Below are 17437 nucleotides of genomic sequence, written 5' to 3'. Positions count from 1 at the left end.
GTATGGAGCTCTTTGTTAGTGATATAGGGTTCTTCTAACTTTATAGCAGGGTAAGTTCTGGCTGTTGTTATACCTTTTTTTTTTCTTTTTACAATGAATCTGTATTTCAAGATTGATCGCGGTCACTGATATGTGTGGGCCAGGGTTGACCTGGAGAGAATGCTTTTGTTCAGTAAATAAAATATTAACTCCCGCTACTGTAAACCCACGGTGAGATACCTTCAATTCATGAACATTTTGAGTCTGGCGTCGTCAAAAACTACTCACAGCAGTGGGCCACAATACCAACTAAGACCTGTCATGCTCAAGTGTAATATGTTTGGATTTAGATCAAGTGGAAGAGTCTGCCAGTGTGCTAATATGCTTGTGAAATATACCCACTATCATGTCATGAATACACCTGGATGCCCTACACAACATCTGGCTTTCAAAATAAATTGTCATCAGCCCAGTGTCACGAGGTACTGGATTTTCCTGAATGCATACAAACACAAGAAGGTATAATTGAGACAACATTTGCTGACAGATTTCCTGAGCTTTTCTTTCCCCACTTTAACCTGGTTACACGCACTCGCGCTCCTCCTGCGCGCCCTGTCCCCGACTGCTCCGCGATTAAAAGCTTGCGCCGGCGGCTGATAAGAACGTAATGCGGTTTGCGCGTCGCGTCCAATTTACCTCTAGAAACGGGCCGAATAAATAATTTCATAGGAGAAAGAGAGACGAAGCCAACGTTGTAATTCAGACGTCTCTCTGTCACGCGCGAAACCAAAGATGCAAACCTTCAAGCGGGCCGTCTCCCCAGGGTGAGATTCCGTGGTTCAAACAAAGTAAACAACTGTTTGTCTCTGATGTGCATTTTAGTATTGCTGGAGGCAAGGGGGCCTTCCCCCTACAGCTGACAGTGTTTGCGCGAGGCTGGGAATTTCTATATCGGTGGCTCAGCCACGCCCACAAGTCTCGCCTGTAACTGTGTGGAGAAATCAAATCGACAGCTCAGCCATAATAACTTTGATAAAGTAATTCCATGAATTACAACATTCAGGTGCATACAGGCACAGCTCCTGATTAGTCAAAAATATGTTCGTATAATGTTTTTCCCCCCTCATTTGTGTCTTAAAATTGTGTCTCTAAAGTGAAAATATAGCTGTCATTTGAAGTTCACTGTTGTTCAGTTGTGGCACATTCACTCGTAAAGTGAGGTTGTGCGTCTTTAGAAAGATCCATGTATTGGGGTGGTTGTCTCTTACACAGCAATTTAAGACTTCACATCAGCCTATGGATAATGTTTGTAATTGCGGTTTATTTCACAGAAAGAAAACCATGAACGCATCTGAAGCAACAGTGGAAAAACTAAAGTAACTCAATAATGCCCTGAATACATCAAATCTGTTTGCTTAAAACCAAGCCTTTCATTCTCTACCTGCAGAATTCCCCAGCAAGACAATTACGCAGGAGGAGATCAAAGCCTAAACCAAAAACAGGCGTCATTTACTCAAATAAGGTTTTAGCACAAGAGCTGTCGACCTGTTTTACTGTAAGAAAAAATAAAGTTAAAAATATGAAGTTGAAATATTTTCTTTATACCCTGAAGGTAAAATCAGGTAAATATGGACAAGCTATCTCTCCTAATTTCATATTTCATTTTCATAAGGGTGAATTGCAGTAGGATTTAGCAGAAATGAGTCACACATTTTTTCCCAAATAATACATAAAAATTAACACCTCTAAAATGCATCCTCATTTCCCATGTTACTACTAAATTAAAATGGTGCTTGGTTTTTAATGAAGCACCATAAAGTTAATTAACTCCTTGCTAGTCTATGGATTTATGGACTGCAACTCCCATGCTCCTGCTGGCATAAGTGTGCAAATGTTTGCCAAAACGATCATTTAAATGGCAGAGCTCAGCCTACCAAAAATGCATCTTTCAGCAATAACATCTGGTGATGGAACCACCAAATTAGCTGCTTTCTTCTTATGGGCTCAGTGGTGGAGAGGTGGTTCATTTACACTAAAAGATGTGCTTTTTATGGGGATCTGCGGGACAAAACAGCATAATACCTGAGGAGATGTAAGACCTGCCCATACTGGGCTTGGGAGAGTGGTAGAGAAAATGTAAGACCTCCTTGTGCTGAGTGTTTCAAGACCTCTTTGTATTGGGCTATATGGGTTGAGTACTGAGTGTAGAAGTACAAGGTTTAAGACCTCCCTGTACTGAGTCCAGTGTAAGATTTCCATACGCTGACTGAAGAGGTGTAAGGCACTACGATACCTCCCTGCACTGGGGTGAGTGTCACCCACAGGTCAGCTGTCTGACAGGTAGGTCACATCTAGCGTTGGGGTCGCAGGGGCAGAAAAGTTTTCCCCCCAAAGCTTGAGTGACAGGCTGCTAAATACGGTGACTCCGCCTGGCTCGGTGTATATTGAAGGACATGTCATTATTTTTCTTCTCACAGCAATCCCGCGTCCGCGCTCTCTCCAATCGCGGCGTTAGCCTAACCTCCTGATCTCCGGCAAATGGAAAAGTCCGGCGCGCCCCGTCGCGTCCCCCGTGCAGGGGAACGGGCGACGGCGGAAATTGCCGGGGATTAGAGCCAAATCCGTCTGGATCTGGCGAATGGGGATTTGGACGGGGGCCTGGGTGTTGTGGCATCTGGGCGGGGTGGGGGTGGGGTTGCTGCCCTCTGGGCGGGGGAACATCAGCGGGCTTGTAAACCAGCGCAGACAGCCGCGAGGACCCGGGGCTCGCTCCCCGCTGCATTTTTAAACGGCGGTACCGGTAGCATTACGCACCGGCGGATCGCCCGCCGTGAATTACTCAAACGATCCATCTTTGTTTGCCCTCCTCACCCTAAAACAATGCCAAAAACAATAGAACATCACTCCTTTGATGATTATTATGTCATAAAAGTGTCACTCATTCATAGGGGGAAGGGAAAATAATTTACTTATCTGTAAATGTAAACATGAGGGTGTTACACAGATGAATCAATTTCAGAAGGTGAGAGGCTGCCACCCTGCCCCCTCTTTCCTCACCCCACCCCCAGCCCCAACCCCACCCCTATGCCCACCCAGCTGCCTCCGTTCAACTTTATTGTTGCGATTTGGGGGTGGGGGGGTATTAATGAGGGAGAAGGGGGTGAGGCCAGAAGGGTTCTATTAAATTAGCCCCCGCATCCCCTAGGGCTATGGTCCTCTTCCTTAACAAACTCCCGAGAGCGGGATTATGGGGAGTTAGCATCTGGACCGAGCCGGCCCCCCTCCGCACCCACACCCCTGATCCATTTAGCGGCTCTGAGGCGCTACCCGCGGCTTGCCCCATGATTAGGGGTCACTGGTGACACCTCCTCCCTGGGCCATCATTAAAATACGGGGAGCGCAGGAGGGACGCCCCAGCACTCATTCCTAATGAAAGCCATGAATCACACTTAGCTTAAGAACATATTAACACCATCATTAACTCCATACAAAGGGCAGCTCTTTTTGTCCTCATGAGAAAAGACTCATTATCAGGGTCTGGATGTTGCTGTGTGTGCTTTTGGATTCTTTAAAGATTATAACAGTCTGTGATCTGAAAGAGGGGCTTTTCTTTAGATAAACATGGTCCAGCATTCAGGAAATCCAGTGAACTACACAAACAATGGGAAAGTCCAGAAAAAAGGTTCATATCCGAGAATTATGCTGCAATTGTTGATAATTTAATGGTATTTTTAAAAACCAAATAGCACTTTACAGTTGAAATGATGCATCACTTATTAGTGGAGTCCCACACAATGTCTCACGAAGAAACAAATGTATTTAATTATACGTACAATGCTTTGGTCATCTTCACCTTCATCAGCTATCCCACATATGAAATGATAAAGACACAAGAGTAGTGCAATGCACATAGAACCAGAGTCAGTCACCAAATGAAGCGTAACAGAACCACAAGGTGAAAGAGCCACTGAGAGAATAACTACAGTACAAACGTGATGCAACAGCAAGAAGCACAGTGGATTTCAGTGGAGGGAACTATTTTTAGTTTTTTTTTTTTTTTTTGAGATATTGATTTTGTAGCCCATGTTGCAGTTTCTGATTGAGCAGGGTGCTAGAGCCAATGGGAGGCATGTAGCGCCTGCTGCTGGCATAAACGGTCAATGCGGTGGTTTATGGTTACAATCATCCGTGTGCCACACAATTCACCTTTTAAATGTTTTTGTATGATTCACTTTTGAGACAATATTTTGTTTAATTGATATTATATAACATTATATAATAATATAATATTACATTAATAATATGAATGAATACTTTAGATAAGCTTTCCATAATTAGTATGCAATGTGAAATACGTATACTTTAATGAGTTAAAAATCACATATCAAAGGAAGATAAAAAAGTAAAATAAATACTGCATAAGTTAATATTAATGACATCTTTATGCTCCAGATATTGTAGCAAAAAGGGTAATTTGAATTAGATATAGGCTGTTTTAATTTGATGTAGTAGTGAGTGTAGTGTAGTGAGAGCTGAACTGAAATCATATGTGTTTGGACAGGTTAGAAAAGCTTGTTAGAAAAAAGTTATTCTTCCATGGCCTTCCATAGAAAGGGTGCATAACGTATCTATGATAAACAAAAATGCATAAATAAGGTCCAGACATGAATTTTTACACACAACCAAAGATTATTGCATCACTATTTTTCCTTTCAGTTTGTTTCAGGAGGATTTCTGAAACAAGGCTTTCTTTGGATGCACGAACCCTCTTAATTACGCCAAGTTTGGTGTACTGCTGTACGCCATTAATATTTTAAGGCATACTCCTCTCAGTTCTGTCGCTAAACACCCTTCGTACGAGCGCCAGCCGACTCATGTACCGCCATGGCATGAAAAATGCAGGATTCACTTAAAACCAAGGGCTAGTGCAAGGATCCGCTCTCCTTCGCGTGTCACAGCTCCCAATGATGAAGGAAATCACATTTTCATCTTTTACAGTGAAGCTAATTCCATGCAGCCCGTATATGTTACGAAGACTGAATGAAGTAGTCCGATGGTGAAACATGGTCTTCTTTAAAATCTGAGCAGGCATTCTTCAAACGTAACGCCCAAGTTAATAATTTAGGGGTCCCTGACCACCACATTCATCCTCTTCCAAAAAGGAAACGCTCCTGCCAAAGTTGGCCCTTGAACTTGATTGGCTGCTCCAGGCTGGACTCTGGCTCACTTTTCCTTGCTAAAATGGGATCAGTGTCAGAAACAGGCATATACCCAGCCAACAAGGAACGTTTCAGCAACCTTAGGGAATGCTCAGGCTAGAATCCCCTTTTTTTGCGAGAAAATGATATGAAGATAATATTCTCCAAACAATGTCATCATCTGGTTTTAGGGCTGAAATGTCAAAAATGGATGGAACTTCGCATTTCCTGCAGTGTAAATAGTTTACATTTGTGGATCCTGTGTATTCTGCCCCTGTTTGGCAGCTCGAGGAACTGATTCATTTATTTGTCAGGAAAGGAAAGGTCACAAAGTAAAAGTAAATACATTTCTAAAATGCGAATGCGCATTTATCAAAAAACCTCTCTAAACTGTCCCTTTACTCAGTAAACGAATTACATTTTATAATTGCAAAAAAGAACTGCAGAGAACCATATGTATTACACAGTGCTCATAAAGAAAGGTGAAGTCCAGATCCTGAGATACTTAAATGCTTTTGACAACCACCAAACTCCACTGTCCATCAGCCCCCTTTTAAACGGGGGAAATGTGACTTGCTTCATCGCTTCACCTCACAGAAATGCTGCTAGTTTGCATTTTTTCACTTTTGCGAAGGGGCTGCTGGAAAATGAGGTTCCTTGTCATGAATGAACAGGTAAGACTTTATTTAAGAGTTCCATATTGAGGTATAATTAAGACTCTTTCAATAACAAATCAATTAGACATGTATAAGCGGTTGTTAGCCATTTATTACAGCTTGTACAGATACGTTATACACTTGTTGCCACAGGTTAAGGGCTTGCTTTATTAATTGCCTTTAATCTGATCTAATTCAGCAGTAGTGAGCAAATTATTGCAGCATAGTTACTTGGTTTTAAGTGTGCAAAGAAAGGAAAAACAATACAGTACGGCTATCCACTTGTATTCCCTATTATAAAATGGACTACCGCTCCACTGTTTCAGCAGTGTACTCAAGGCGCTAAACAGCAGGAATATGACATAAAAATGCTTTTTGAAACACAGCCAATGCCAAGAGGTCCATAGCACAGTTTGCTCTTGGCCATATGTGAGTCCCCACTCCAGTGGGGGGTTTGATCTTCGCCATGCCCCTTTCTCAGCTGTGGCCCCTCTATCTCTGTCAGCTACCCTCGCTGCGAAAATTGACTGTTTTCTTCTTTTAAAAAACACAGAGTATACTGGCATATTTCAGAGTATCATTGTTTGTGTGCGTGTATGAAAGTATCTATGAAATATAGATACCATCATACACGCATGCAAACAATGATACTCTCACACAAAGACATGGAGAAAAACAATAGAAAGAGCTGTATTGCCAAGGTTACAGTTACAGCTAACCTCAACTTTTTAGTACCATGTCAGAATATTCAACCGAGTTCTTCAGAATCAAAATTTAAGGAATTCGACATTCTACTATAATAGAGTACTTTTGTACTGAGTGCATACTCAGGTTTTACAGCATATACTGACTGCTCAACACAGTTGAGAATGCAGTGGAAAAAAGGACAATAAATAATGAAATAAAAGCAGGTATTATTCAAATGGAGACCTTCTGAATAGCACTTTGTTATGTTTGTGATGCAAACTGAAGACACATTCGTTTAAAATGCATGGGGTTAATGCAGGTGACAGAGACTGTTTCATTCCACATATATACTTTAAGTAGAAATGTGGGACATCATACTTTTTTTGTGTAAAAATTCTAAATTCTGTTCAGCAGAGAGAGAAAGAGAGAGAAATGAGATTAAGATCACCTTTGCATCTGTACGGCTGCTTCTGAGGGTTAACTGTTTGATGACGAGTAAAGATAATTGTGTACATTGACAAACGTTTTGGAATTCAAAGTCTTTTATGCAGAAATCATGTATTAAATTCCACAGTTGAGAAATTCAAAGCAACATTGATGACCGTCTACAATAATGCTGTATGTTTTAGTCTTGGGCTTGTACTTGAGTTTAGATCTCTGTGTCTTTATCTGAGTGGAGAATGGGAGATACAGACTCACTTCCTGTACTCCCTGGTAAGTGTGGAGTCTGTACAGCTGGAAAGAGGAAACTTCAGGTGAAATGATTCTCTCTCAGTTCTGCTCACACCCCAAAAGGTCTCCTCTACTCTGCCACATCAAGGCTATATTACTGCTTAATATCTAAAGGATGTGTGCAGGAATAAATATTAGTCTAGACAAGATTAAAGTGATGCTGGTTTATAATTAGCACAAGGCCCATAGCGAGAGATCACTATTAAATCTTTGCCACAAGTGATTAACTGGAGATGACGAGCGACCTGCCAGCCAGGATAAGGGAAGATTATTCAGTCACACACACACACACACACATGCACAGGCACACACACGTACATACATGCAGATATGCACACATACATACGGATCTATACTAAACACAAACACACACGCACGCACACACATACATACAGGCAGGTATGCACACATTCACGCAGATCTACATTAAACACGCACACACATGCACGCGCACACACATACATACACACACGCAAACACACACACACACGCACGCACACACATAAATATAGGCAGGAATGCACACATTCACGCAGATCTACATTAAACATGCACACACACTCACACATATACAAACACACACGCAAACACACACACACGTACATACATGCAGATATGCACACATGCATACGGATCTATACTAAACACAAACACACACGCACGCACACACATACATACAGGCAGGTATGCACACATTCACGCAGATCTACATTAAACGCGCACACACATGCACGTGCACACACATACATACACACACGCAAACACACACACACACGCACGCACACACATAAATATAGGCAGGAATGCACACATTCACGCAGATCTACATTAAACATGCACACACACGCACACATATACATACACACACGCAAACACACACACACGTACATACACGCAGGTCTGCACACATGCACACACAGCTACACCACACACACACACACATACAGGCATACAGTCTGAGAGAAGAAGAGATCAAGACTGGAAGTGCGATAAACAAAGAGAGTTTGTGCATATGTGCGAGAGAAAAGCTTTTCTTTCTTGGGTAGGGGCATTGTTAATGTCTTTCGTGTCCTTTAGTGCTATTGCAGTACGAGTTCACTTGTCACGCAAATAAAATGCATATGAATTTGAAGCTGAATTTGAGAGACAGCGAGGGAGAGTGCACAGCCGTGGCCTGACAGTGTAGCCAGGAATAAACACTCCAACAGGTGGCAGCCGAAGGGCCAGTGGTCCGTAACAAACGGGGTGTGACGGCGGTGTGGCGATGGACCGATGTTCCAGGAGAGTCCCGCGAGCGATCCTGTCCTACGCGTTCGCCACATCTCTCGGCATAACTTAACGAGAGAACATCGCCGCCCTGCCCCCTGATTGGAGCGCAGATCAAACCCGCCACCCTCCGACGGCTGCCACGGAAACGTCCCCATTAAACCTCTCAGACGGCTCCGTCCTCTGTTGATTCTAATGGATGAGAGCAATTATCCGAGCCCCCCCCTCTGCATTCACAAACAATTTGGAGCACTGGTTTGGGAACACGGAAGAGAGAAAGAGAGAGAGAGAGAGAGAGAGAGAGGGAGGGAAAGAGAGAGTGAGAGAGAGTGTGAGAGAGAAAGGGAGGGAGGGAGAGAGAGAGAGAGGGAGGGAGAGAGAGAGACATCACTGACATCTTAAGGAATTTCACAGGGGTGGCGAATCGAAAGTGATCAGCGGAAGATTTTAATAATTTAAATCGCAGTGATGCACCCAGAACTTTCTAATTAAATTATAAGTCATGCTTGAAAAGCAGAAGAGCATGTGTTGTGGGAGTTTAAATAATTCAGCGGCCCCGTATCCAGTCCCTCTGTTAACCTGGAGACAAGTGCCATTTGCAAAGCTTTTAGATGGAAGCCAGTGGCAGAACAGCAGGATCCTATTCATATTTTTAGCATTCAGAGCTGATATTCAAACTAGCTCCAAAGCAAAAACCTGGATTGCAGTAATTAGGAGGCTTGTGTTGCTGTGCTGTGCACAATGCTCTGTTGTTTTAAACCAAGGTCTTTATGGCAGCCTACAGCTTGTGCAGCTGAACAATGACTTTCTAATGATTAAATTGCTGTCTCTGTGACCTGGATTAAAGAATCTAAGAATTCTTTCTTTTTCCTTCATGGACAACTAATTCATTTGCCCTTGGATGTATGGTGTGGGTGAAATACTCTTGAGGTAAAAGAGGAAGAAGTTCATATTATGCCATCACAGACATGCGCACACACACACACACACACACACACACACACACACACACCCATGCGCACTCACAAAACCATTCACCTCCATGAATCCGACTCTTCTCTATTACAATTTTACCCAACATGTCTGACAGCCCTGGATGTTTCATAGCTTCAGGTTAGGGGATTGAGTCATTCATATTTTCTAAGGCCTCATCTTTTGACCACTCTGTGCCCTTGTGGCATTGTTTCAGCAATGGACATTTGATGAAAACAAAAGATAGTGCTCTACAAAGCTTCTCTTACTGTAAGTCTTGAGCAATGGCTAATTATTCTCCTTACCAATATTCTTTCATGCTTGGGCTGAAAGTCCGCAGGAGACATAAAGGAGGGTTGTATCTGTGTGACTAAAAGGAAATTTCACAAAGTAGAATTACTGAGTTAGCTGGACAACTCCGCTGAGTAAAACCCCGGACCCGCTCTTTTTACTTCAGTCCACGTTCAAGTTTTGGGAGGGTTCCAGGTTTTACTCAGTGCAGTTATCCAGCTAACTCAGTAATCCTGCTTTGTGAAACAGGGCCCAGGAGCAGAGTTAAGAACCTACATTCCCAAAATACACCACAGAGCATCTCCCAAAACAGAGGCCCCAGTTGTGGGGACGTCTGACTTCCTCCACACTAACGACAGAACGGAACGTGTCTCTGAGCTGAGAGCATGCGTTTAAGTGAAAACAGCGCTCTCACCTGCCATCTTCAGACTGTAAAATGCATGAGTGCATTCTGGAGTTGTGATCCCATCGTTTTATTTTAATCATATATTTTCATGTATTTAAATATGTACAGTATATGAATTCAATTATTTTAAATGATCAAGGTCATCCTCTTAACTTGAATATATAGATACCTGCAGTGACTGGTGAATATTTTACTGTAGTTCTCTATTAATGTGGAAGTTGCAGGGCTGTCATATTGCCTCACATTGCAGGGTGTAATGTGATGCTGTAACATTGTTGTAACACATGAATTCACAAATTCATGCATTTAATCTTTATTTAAGGTTAGTAGAGAACCAAGTTCACTTTTGCGTTGACAAATGAAGGAAACATTAGGTTAGGGAATTCTGGGATATCAAGGCTTGTCAATTGAAAGTGAAGATACTTATCACTACAGGCGACTGGGATTCTGGGGTTAACATACAGTACTTCCCTTACAAAAATCAACAGCAGTCCAACAATACTTTTAATGGTTATAATTATTGAATTATTACTGCATCTTTATGCAACATTTTGGACAAACTTGTTTTTTATAATTGCGGTATTACTGTAGTTATTACGCAGTTTCACTACTTAATGTGCAGTACACATGAAATAAAACTATTTTGTTCTGCATTTTAACCGTATAGTGCTGCATTGTACATCAGTAAAACTACAGTATACCTTCGCAGTCACTGTAGTAGTTTTTGTATGGGTTATAGCGCTCTTTCAGTGAGTGGGTCTTTAATAACCACAGTGAGTCTGGACCTTGGATTAACATCAGAATACTATAAAGCCAAAAATGTGAAAATGGCAGCGGGTCAAAAATAAACACAAAAATCCCTTTATGATGTTAAATAAGATCTAATTGTTCTGATCATAAAATAAAAAGAAAGAAAAAAAATAACACTTAAAAATTCCTACATTTCAACGGAGCTGATTAAAGAAAGCACAATGCCTCAGTGACAGGGCCGTATTACTAATTCATTGCAAACAGTGGATTTGGGCGGGTTACTTTTTTTGAAAAATGTTCAAAACTGGCGGCCCGTAATAAAAGCAGTGAGAAAAATTCTCGTTCATTAACATTTAATGGCAAAAATTCTCTTTCATATGAAATACCCAATATAGGCTGTCAGAATCAATCAGGTGTCCCGGTAGGAGACGGCTCGGCGGTGGGATGGGGAGCGCGTCGACGGCGGCGTCGGCGGGGCCCGTTTCCTGTCTGTCACCGCGGATCCGGCGGTAAGCCGACAGCGACGACGCCGAGCTGGAAACGCTTCTGTCACCGCGGCTCCGCCCGACGGAGGGTTCCGGAAAAGCGCCGCGCTATTTTACACGTGTGAGAACATCTCTCAGAGGCACGCCCGCCGCCGCGGAGCATTCCGGATCAGGGCCCCTCTCGGCACGGAGCGCGCCCGTCCGAAACGCGAACTCAGCTCTGGGGACAGTCTGCGTGAGGGATACGTTCTCTCAGACTATCTGGAGCACTGGCTTATAACCGTCACTTAATTTCACTGTTCACTTTTGAATCGCTGATGTTAGAAAATGACAAAAGAAACATTTTTTTGTCTGTCTTATGCCTGTATAATAATGCATTGTATGCATGCATTTATGTAATTTGGGAATGATTTACCCCTTTTGGTGTCTTTTACAGGTCACAAATGACTGGAACACACACTTAGACACATAATTAGTTACTTTTGTTGTGCATATAGTGACAATACTTTAATAATGTTTTTCTGGAAAGGACTCAAGTCTTGCTTACGTCTGCATATAATATACTTGGTTCTTGATTCACAGAGAATGAGTGAATCCTCAGAAGCCTGCCCAGCAGTGAGGCCACCCCTGAATTGCATGCTGTAAGTCTTATCAGGAGGCTCTCACACACCATCATTTCTAATATCCTAATTAATAACTAATTTCAACCCTAATTTGGCACAACTGACTCTACTAATTAGCAGCACAACAAGATCTCTAGCTGTTGAATGAGGTGTGCTTTGTTAGGGTTGGAATGAAAACCTACAGGATGCTAGATCTCCAGGAACGGGATTGGTTACCACTGATTTATAGAGTATATATATTGGGTGGAGTACTGAAACACATACACACACGCATGTACATGCTCATTAGAAATTTTACAAACTTGTTTGTAGTACGTAATGGTGAATGGACTGTAAACACATGCATTTATTTATTTATTTGCTCATTAAATTATTTGCCTTGTATTTGGATTCCTTTAGTTCAGGGTGGTTCAAGTAGGAGCATCACATACAACAGTGAAGCAAGGCGGTGTGACTTTTACAGAGATATGAGGAGAGATTTTAGATTTAAATAGGTATTTGCATAGATACAGATAATTCTAATTTAGATATTTTTTAATATGACAGTCGACAATAATTTATTACTTAATATTTTACAGTAACTTTGAAGCATTTGCATGATGAAAAATAGAGTAGCATAAAGTTAGACTTGACTCGTGGAAACACATGAAACTTTGCAGAACCAATGACTGCATGTAATCCAGAATCCTGAAACCACTGAAGTCATTTAACTACCACCAAACAATGAGCTTCCACACAAAATAATGCAAATGACATAATTAATGCAAAAAAAGAGAAAAAATAACCATAATTTTAGCCTATGAATATATTAGAAATGGGCAGTTTTGAGAGGAATTTGAATAGGTAGAAGTGTGTTAAACTATAAAGTCAATGTGACATAACACCTAGTGGGCATGTATTATTGCGGCTGTATATCATTAGCTGTGAGTTTTCTAATTAGCACACAGGGCAGAATAATGAATAAAACTCCATTAATCAAAAGGTAATATATGTAAAGGCAATATTTTAGCCTTGGGAGAGAATGAAACAGGAATCGTACAGCTCAAAGGAGGTGAACTAACACTGTCTACATAAGAGGATATTGCACTTACACCTCTCTTTACATTTTTATTCAGACTTTGTTCTTTGGCACTTGGACAGTAATGTAAACAAGGCCAAAGCATTTTGGTAGTACTATTAATCGACACATTAATATTGGGACTGAATAGGACGTCTGATAAGCCTGAAAATATAATATTGTGTAATATAGTCCATGCTGCAGGTATGGTTCATTTTGTTTAATCTTGAAGAAGCAGGCGGCCATTTTAAAAACAGGAAGTGGTGTCACTGTAATACCCTGGGAAGCACAGAGAAGGCCAATGGGACTGCACACACACGCTCACACACACCCCCCCCCCCCCACCCCACACACACACACACACACACACACACACACACTCACAAAGTAGCCACAAATATGCCATAGTACAGAAATCTAATGTGACCTTGAACATAAAAAAGTGCAATCCTTATTTGAAAAAAATAAGCTATGCACACAAACGGGTAAATGCAGATTGATCGCATGCAGTGCGGTTGTTGATGTGAACGGTTATCTGTAGGTCAGGAGATATTCCGGGTGTACCAGTGAAAAAATTCTTCCGAAAGAAAAATGTTTTTTGGGGGGGGGGGGGGGCAAGGAGGGGGGGTGGGTGGTCGGGGGCGAGGAGGGGGGGTGGTCGGCGGGGGCGGGGGCACTGAAGTGATCTCATTTCCCAGCCGCCTCCGCGGTCCCCGCCGCAGAGCCGCGGCGCGGTGATGCATTTACACCTCCGATCTGAGGTGAGCCTCGGCGACTCTGACAGCCGGGCGGCGCCCTGCCTCTTAAACACCTTACGGGAGATATAAATAAATCCCTCTGCTCCGGACTCCGCAAATGCATTTTCCTTCAGGACCGCGATTCCGGCCGGCCCCTTCCGAAACCCGGAATATCATTAAGACGTACTCCTGAATTCCGGTTCAGTGGCCCTGTGGAGCTCAATCCACGGCTGAGTTATATTAGACGCTTGTTAAAAGGTGACCGTTCCCTCTTTTTTTGGGCACATAGCATTAAAAGAGCTGGATTTTGGGTAATGACGCTGTGACTGCCACCATATAGAGAGGATGTGCATTGCCACAGGATTCAGGTTCCAAACCCATGAGCCAGCCCTGTTCAGATTTACATACTCAGATATAACAAATCATAACCCAGCTACAAACTTGGGATAACGCTCATTCCTATCTTTATTTAAGCTTGTGTTGAAACCACAACCCGATGAGCCGCATTAAAAAAAATTCTCCCGCAATCCATCTCCAAATCATTCAAAGCCATTTTAATAAGCTGAAGCACATTGTCTTTCAGGAAGAGGATCCAGGGACTGTAAACATAGGAGCGCTAAAGAGGGGTCCTGGATCACTCATCTGGGGGGAAAGGGGGGTGGGGGGCGTCTTCCAAACAGTGTCCTACAAGTGGGCCCACGGGGGCCCCGCCCCCAACAAGCACCCGGCACGCCGACAGGAAGGAACAGCGCCGCAAATGAACCGACCTCAATTTGAGAAAGAACACAAAAACAAAGGGAAGACGCAGGGTTTGGCATTTGGCATCAGCGCTGCATTTCCCCCTGACGTTCCCCCGCGCTTAAAAGGAGACAGCCTTCTTCAAGCCATTTACCATTCTATCTTATCATTTAGCGCATTATGCGGATAATAACCACACATATCAGAGTAGCATTTTTGTCAAGAAGCGTTAGAATCCTTTTATTGCGCTGTTATTTTTCCAGATTAGGTTGTGTTTTGTTTTAAATACGGCGTGAAAGACAACTATAAAAATATGAAAGCTGTTCTTTCTCTAAGCCCTGCCAATCATCTAATCTCCCAACTGCTTATTTCCTTTTTATCAGATTGACTGTCTGCTTGTGTGGTCCTCTGTCTATTTGGGCACTGTTAGCCTGTCAGATTATAATTGTATCTAACACTGGGGTAATATCTGATGAGCACATTTCTTCTTTTGGCAGTCTGTCCACATTTACAATTTCCATATTATGAAAATTAGAATTCAAACGAAACAAGTGAAGAATGAACTACCAAATAATATTATCCTGGTATTATAAAAAATGGCATGCAGGGTGACCAATCCAGTCAGAATGATTCTCAGTCTCATTAGTACATTTAGCATTTTGAGAGAAACTTAAATTTTGTCAGTGTAAAAGTGAGTGAGAGAGAGAGAGAGAGAGAGATTAATCATACAGCAAACACTACAGGTGTGTTGTATGTATTTTGAAAAGCATCGGGGCCCAATGAGGTGGAACAGTGGCTCTCTTCTCTGAAAGCCACGGTGCCAGGTGAAGTGAGAGGAGCAGAGATCAGGATGCAGGGCTTGATCGGAGATCAGGGTGAGAGCAGAGATCAGGGATCAGGGCGAGAGGATAGAAATCGGCCTGAGAGGAAAGGAGAGATCAGGGTGATAGTAGGCGAGGTCAGGGTGAGAGCTGTGAGCAAACTGTACATGCTGTGTGCCATGACATTGGCAGAACATTTATATATGTTATATATATGGCAGTATCTGACAGGATTCTGCTATGCCATGATGCTGAGAAAAGATACTTACAACCTGAAAAGATAATTGTATTGCCTGTAGATGTTGTAGTATACTTGAACCTAGTTCTGGACACTTTAAAAGATAATCTTCCTTTAGTGAGAAGAACATTAAATAAATAAAAAACGGTTGGTCACTTTCATGACTAACAAAACTTGCAGAATTTTACATAGAGTACACCTCAAACAGCCGAATTTTCTTTGCCCTACCCTGGCTATTGGTCAGTGCTACCTGAGGTAGTTCAGAGGCATTTTCAAGACATTTTGTACCGGTAGTGTGTGTGCGTGTGCACGTGTGTGGGTGCGTACATGTGTGTGTTTGTACGCGCGTGTGTGTGTGTGTAGGTGGGAGTGTGGGTGCTGGTAATCAAACTCAAAGGCACAGTTTCTGTTTCTGACTGTCACAGTGCTGCTCCAAGATCAAGCTCACGTCCAGGACATGCCACTAGATGGCGCTTTAATCCTTTAGTTTGACTCCAGGTGTCTCTGACACATTTGAAAAGTGGATTCGAGTCCTTTGCACTGATGCCCGAGTGAACCCTTCACTCTACATTAATTTACCTCTGGTGACTGTCAGCTACTCATGATATTGCCGGACACTGCTATTAATTTCTCCCCATGCAATGTATTCATTTACACCTGATTAGATTACAAGCCATCTCTTCTGAATTATCATCCCCTAGCGGAGTTGCAGCTGGGTTACAAGTGTGTTCGGTACCCAAAGAATGTGTGCTCGTTACAACGGAGCCAGTGAAGCACAATGAACAGTGGTTCCAATACCGGGCAGAACCGTGCACTTACTTATGGCACCATAGACATAGCCAAGGCAGTGATTTTGGGGCTTGAATACCCCCTGAAATTCAGAATATATGCATTAAATATGCAGAAGTTCTTTGTGCAGAGCCTGAAACTCTGTGTCTTTTTGGCTCAGAATTTCGATCCCCATCCCAAAAATGAGTTCCTGTTTACACCACTATATGCCACTGGTATAAATATGATTCATGTTTCTATTGCAAAACTGGGGCTTTTAGCACAGTTTTTCTTTGTAATTTTCATAATTCAAGTGCAAAGAAAGAGGAATGGCCTTTTGTGTATTACGATGCATCACACATTTTTAGAAAGACAAAATAGATTGTATGGACATTAACAGAGCCAGAATTTTTCCTAGATTCCAGTCTTGTTAAGATTCAACCATATAGTACCATACCATACCTGTTACAAGTCTGAAATCTGAAACAATACTAATGATAATAAAAATCAACCAGAAAAACCTGTCCCGTCCTGATGGTGTTAATGCCAAATGTTTAATGTTTAAAATATGTGGTTTTCTATATGTCCATTGTTTATATTCTAAGAAAATGTGAGCTTCTTTTAATCCATGACAAATTGCGGGAAAGGGAATGAAGATATTCAATCCGATGCCAAGATGTTCAACTGAGGTGCTGAGTCGATGGATGTGCGTGCGCTGATTTTAAGTCTCAGAGGCGCACATCCCCAGATCAGCAAAGAGCAAAGGGGCTAAGAGCCTCTTCAGAAGTCAGGCGTGCATCAGAACAAAAAGTGCACAGGTAGGGGTCTCTCTCCGAGATGGACAGGGAGCGAGGGGTGCGGCGAAGGGTGCCGACTGAGGGTGGTGCAGATTACAGTGCTGGGGTTGGGGGGGTCACCCGGGCCACGGTATTTGTGCATGTGGCCCGTTCGCCTTCGCTGTGATCGCTGTGGGTGGACTGAGGCCATGGAGGGATCAGCCCAGGTGACACTGCAGGTGAGGTGAGAATGCAGT

The sequence above is a fragment of the Anguilla anguilla genome, chromosome 5 (assembly GCF_013347855.1).
Source record: "Anguilla anguilla isolate fAngAng1 chromosome 5, fAngAng1.pri, whole genome shotgun sequence".
In the NCBI taxonomy this organism is placed as follows: Eukaryota; Metazoa; Chordata; class Actinopteri; order Anguilliformes; family Anguillidae; genus Anguilla; species Anguilla anguilla.
This window is presented reverse-complemented; position numbering follows the sequence as displayed.